General features: G+C 46.8%; 1 protein-coding gene across 2 annotated transcripts in view; it reads right to left on the bottom strand.

Annotated features, from left to right (window-relative positions):
- LOC139751023 (ankyrin repeat and BTB/POZ domain-containing protein 2) overlaps window positions 1-6000 on the bottom strand; it is a 280164-nt gene that overhangs the window by 254030 nt on the left and 20134 nt on the right. For both annotated transcript variants that reach the window (XM_071666107.1, XM_071666110.1), the window contains one exon: window positions 4950-5001. The gene's annotated coding sequence lies outside the window, so the exon portion shown is untranslated. The remainder of the gene's footprint in view (window positions 1-4949; window positions 5002-6000) is intronic.

Genomic DNA, 6000 nt, shown 5'->3' with positions numbered 1-6000 from the left:
CTCAGGTTGTAGATGTGAGGCTTTGGCGACACACTATAACATGAGTGACGTTGTGGTGGATGTTGTGATTGCTGTACACGTTGTAGTCTTATAAGTGAACGAGGTTATGGTTTGGTAACTGATTTCGTAACATGTTGTAACTAATGATGGGGAGGGGAGGGATGGGGGGGTGCTGTGACTGTTACCCTGTGTGTGTGTGTGTGTGTGTGTGTGTGTGTGTGTGTGTGTGTGTTTGTGTGTGTGTGTGTGTGTGTGTGTGTGTGTGTGTTTGTGTGTGTATGTGTGTGTGTGTGTGTGTGTTACGGGGAGAGAGTTCTACACTCGTGTTGCCACGTCTCTTAACCATGTCTTTACACCTATGTATGTATGTACACACACACACACACACACACACACACACACACACACACACACACCGCAGTCGTAGACAGGAGGTTACCCATTCATGGACCAGCCCGGAGGGGGAGGACGAACAGTTGGGGTTGGCTGTGTGCCGACTGTCCGCGCCCAGGATTCGAACCTATGAAGGTCCAACTGTGGGCGGGGCCGTGTTGACTCACTGTGTGTGTGTGTGTGTGTGTGTGTCCTCAATTCATATCTGCTCTAAACATCAATATGACAGGTCCATAAATACGAGTCAAAGAAAACGGGCGTCCAGAAGACTACTGGGATAAACATAATATATATATACATATATATATATATATATATATATATATATATATATATATATATATATATATATATATATATATATATATATATATATATTCCTTCTAATCCACGGGGAAATTAAACACGATAAATTCCCAAGTGCACTTTCTTGTAATGATCACATCATGCATTATATATATATATATATATATATATATATATATATATATATATATATATATATATATATATATGATTTAGTAGACATAATATGAAGGCTTTGAAGTGGACGTGAGCCAGCGTATAACGATGCTTCAGTGGCTATCAGGTAGTTAAGACTGTTACAGGTGTAAGGTAAGGGAAGAGGTAGAGATTAGGGAAGGACCAATCCCCGTCAGCGGTAACACACACACACACACACACACACACACACACACAGCGCCACCAGCCGACACACTCACATTCCGTTTTCGTTTCCAGCAGCTAGCTAGGGCGGCATGCACCCCCCCCCCCACCCTCTCCCTAGACGACACCCCACCAACCCCCTCCCTCCTCCCCCCCTCTCTCTCTCCAGGTGAGAGGATGGCTCTCTCTCTCTCTCTCTCTCTCTCTCTCTCTCTCTCTCTCTCTCTCTCTCTCTCTCCCACATGCCATCGCCATTCCCATTCCCGCTGACCAACCTGTGGTGAATGGGGGGGGGGGAGGAAGTGGAGGGGGGTGGTGGTAAGAGGAAGGGGAGAGGAAGGGGGAGGGGGAGGGGGGGTTAGGACACACAAAAAAAAGGACCAACCCCTCCCCTTCGTCCCCCCCTCTCCCTCTCCCTCGCTCCCCCCTTCACCCTTGTCGGAAAAGGGCCAGACCTTTTCATTTTCAGGCGTTGGTCAGGTCAGGCCAGGAGGAGGAGGAGCCCCCCCCCCCTCCCCCCACCCCCCTCCCCTCCCCCCCTTACCCCTCTCATTTAAATTCAGGTTGCAAGGCCTGCCAGGAATTTATGTCGTGTGACCGGCCGGGTGGGAGGCGGGCACCGGGGCCCGGCTCCCTACCTACCAACCGACCGACCTACCTGCCTCCCTGCCTGGCTGCCTGGCTGACCACCACCGCAGCCGCCGCAGCCGCAGCCGCCGTAGCCGCCGCAGCCGCCGTAGCCGCAGCCGCCGCAGTTCAGATTGTTTCATTAGCAACGGACGACCACGGACGACCCCCCCCCCCCCCACCTCCTGCAGGGGACTGGCTCCCAGGACGACCTCCGTATTTTGGCTCTCTCTCTCTCTCTCTCTCTCTCTCTCTCTCTCTCTCTCTCTCTCTCTCTTACATCATCATGGCCGTCCAAGATCAACCCCCCCTCCCCCCTCCTCCACCCTATCCCCCCCCTCACACCACATAACGTCCCCCCCCCACCTTTTTCAGACATATCGTCATCCCAACACGTCCAATCTTTTCTCTTCCCATTTTGGCTCAAAGACCCGCGTCCACACACACACACACACACACACACACACACACACACACACACACACACACACACACACGTCGGGGTAACCATACCTCCAGACACACACAGTTTCAGGGCCACTCGTCTGTCTCGTTCCACACTTTCCCTTACTCCACACCAGACTTGATAACTCTTCCATCCACCCTACGACACCCACCAGACCCCCGTGGTTTCCAGTGGCTAGCCCATCCACTCCCAGGCCCCGGAAACACTCCAATTCCTCATCCAGACTCAAACTCACTCCCCAACTTGGACCATCTCCCACCTGAACTTTGGATCATATCTCTTCTAATATTTCTCTTTTTCACGTATTCTCCCCCACTACGTCACCAGTTTGTGAAGTCTCACAGCATAATGCAGGCACATTCCCCCCTCGCTCCATGACTCTCGCATTTACCCTTCCTCGTTTCCACGTCCGTGAACAGATCAAACAGCCATGGCGACATCATACGTCTTTGAGACAGACTCACCTTCACCGGCAACCACTCACCTTCCTTCCGTCCAACTCGCACAAACATTGTTTCCTAATATAAACCCGAGACTGCATTTCCGGAAATTATCGATTTACCACATATATTCGTAGCACCATCTACAAGGCCTGTCTGTCTGTCTGTCTGTCTATCGGTAAGCTTATTTCACATCCATGAAATGGCATAGAAATTCCTCTGCTTCCCTGAAGTATCAGACCATATCTCTTACAGGTTCTCCATGACAAATCTTTGGACTAAGTCCACCTTTGTACAATGTTCCTCCCCACACAGACGCTTCGCCCCTGTCAACCACCTCTCTACCACACTCAACACACATGACACTCATCACACATGTATCTCTCTCCCTCGAACCTTTCCCGTCTGTGTCTCCCTCGACTTTAAGCTTCCTACAATGTGTCTGTCAGCCAGCCCCTCACTCCCCTTTGACCGTACAAACCTTAAACAGCCTAACTAACCCATCAAGAGCACATCCATCCTCCATTCCTCTATGAACCCAACTCTGATCCTATCCAAAACCTATCGTTTTATCACACTTTATCTTACGCAGGGCTTCCGATGTGATCATTACACGAAAGTGCACTTGTGAACTTATCGAGTTTCATTTTCCTCGTGCTTATTAGCATATATATATATATATATATATATATATATATATATATATATATATATATATATATATATATATATATATACACACGAGAGACAACCAACGATCATTTATAAGTTAATAACAGCTTGTAAACAAAGCAATTACGTAAATGTGTGACAACTTTCCACTATAATCAACTGATATATTATGAAAAGATAACACAACATCCTTTCAGATGAACGTGAATACAATGACGACGAAAAATAAACTGAGAAACAAAATCGTTATGACAAAAACAATTGCCAACCAGCGGCGGGTCGTCCTCGCCCCCTCCAATTACCCGCTAAAAATCAGTCCACGTTTGAATTCAATCAAGCACTCGAAAATACGCAAAATATTTACAATATTCAGTCCATACTACAAATCAATCTTCATCTTTATAACAATAGAGGGCCATCGACAAATTTTAGAATGGAGAGCTGAGAAAAATCATTTATATGCAAATATATGAGAATGTGGAAGCCCAAGCCCAAGTCAAGTTCTCGGAGACGGACACAGGCGACGTGGCACCTCACACAAACATGGTCAGCCACTATTTTTACGATTATTTAAAGACCCACGTACACGTACATGTAAATATTACGCCATTTACGCCATTGTATGAAGTGACAATAACTGTCACAGTCACCGACATTAAAACATATATGCTCTCGTCTCCTGTACTCAAAACTGGCCTGGACCATGAAATTAACGCCATTGTCCCGAAGTGATGGGTCGCCATATTGTGACGTCATCGGACGACCGACCCGCTCCTTCGAAAACATGTTTGTATGTTGATCTCTACTCAGTTATCAGGACTTCTATTATTCGTATGGAATCTACCGAAGATGATAGCATTAATTCACACATATAATAGATGATCTGAAGGGAATGCGACATCTTTTCAGCTCTCCACGCCAACCATCGCCTGTAACCTAACCAGGAGTAGTCACCCCGCCGTCACCTCCTGACGAGAGAGATCCCTCGTACCCTATGTTGCAGTACGCCACCACAACCGCATTGAGGTCATCCAAGTTAATACAGATCGCTATACCTGAACAGATCCAGTCCAGAGCCAATAGACAACTACCTTAATGATTGATTTAAAGGGTTCCATATAGCCCCCCCCCCCCTTCCTCATAGCCCTAGTGTATATTGTCAATACACATTTCTAACTTGAGCAGAAGCTTAAGAAACTGTTATCACTATTCGTTATCTATCTAAACTACTACGGTGTAGAGGCGTTTGTTTTTAAACGCAGGATGAAATCAATGCAACAAACCTAAGGGTCGTTTATATTACAATTCCACCCCCCCCCCCCCCACACCACCATTACCCAAAAAAGAACATCGGAATAAGAGGAAATGATCATGTATTATGCTCATACATTTAATATAAGTAAACTAAGATCTAATGTATTAAAAATTTCAACTACTTTTTAAATTTGTCAATTTTCAATATAATGAATAAAATGATTAATCAAAAATCTAAAGAAAAAAACTTTGCCTAATCTATACAGAAGCTCCCACCACCACCCCACCCTTACTCCACCCTCTATGAAAAAGAATGCATCGAATACGTCAAAATCATAACAAAAAAAAGAAAAATGCATCGAATATGTCAAGAAAAGGCCTTTGTCCAGGTTGGTCATGACTGAAGTAACTGGGGTGGTGGTTGTACTTACCAGACATGCAGGTCGGCGATGTCCACGACCTTCCACCACACGCAGCAAACACCTGTGGAGAAAGAAAGAAAATCGAAAGCCTCAGCAACCAAGTCCTGGAGCCGGTAAGGGTGGTTTAGACCTGCTTTTGATATCGACAAAATGACCTTAGGGATATGACGACCCTTTAACCTAACGACCCAAGCGAGTCAGGTCAAAGGTCAGAGCCATGTAATTCATGACGTCATTGCTGTAGTCATGTAATTAAACTACAAAATCTCAAAATTACAAAATACAAAAATAATCCAAAAATAACATACAATGTTTTCTTCTTAGTTCTATTAATGTATCTTAAAAACAGGAAACTATTTACATAAATGAAAAAAGGGGGTAAACAAAAAAAGAAGAGAGAAGAGAAAGTATTTAAAAGAATTTTGAGGGAAGTGAAAAAAATATCTGTCATTTATAACGTGCGAGGGTCATAGTTACTGGGGAGATAGTCACGGGCCGCCCAAGGTCGAGCGCATGGGTTCGAGTCCTGGTTATGGCAATCGGTCCACAGTCAACCTAGCTGTTCATCCACTTCTAGGAGTTGGTTGATAAAACAGGTACCTGGCCAGGAGGGTGTCGGGTGGATGTCATGGGTTGTTCTCACTCATGAATGAAGGGGCCAGGGAGGGAGGGGGAGCGTGGGGCAGGTGTCGTGGGCTGGGCTACACACACACACACACACACACACACACACACACACACCTCGTGACCAGCCGCTTACGTAAGACGAAATTACTGTAATGGAAGGTTGGCTTCGGGCCACCCTCCCCGCTACCCGACCCCCACACCACGCCCACACGCCCACTACACGACCACAAAACACCACTCGAACCCCCCCCACCCACCCACACCACGCCCACTACCCGACCACAGAACACCACCCAAACCCCATGCCACGCCCACACGCCCACTACACGACCACAAAACATCACTCGAACCTCCCCCCAACCCACCCACACCACGCCCACTACCCGACCACAGAACACCACCCAAACCCCACGACACGCCCACACGCCCTACC

Source organism: Panulirus ornatus, chromosome 10, assembly GCF_036320965.1.
Source record: "Panulirus ornatus isolate Po-2019 chromosome 10, ASM3632096v1, whole genome shotgun sequence".
Lineage (NCBI taxonomy): Eukaryota > Metazoa > Arthropoda > Malacostraca > Decapoda > Palinuridae > Panulirus > Panulirus ornatus.
The sequence above is the reverse complement of the archived record's forward strand: the minus strand, read 5'-3'. Positions and strand labels throughout refer to the sequence as shown.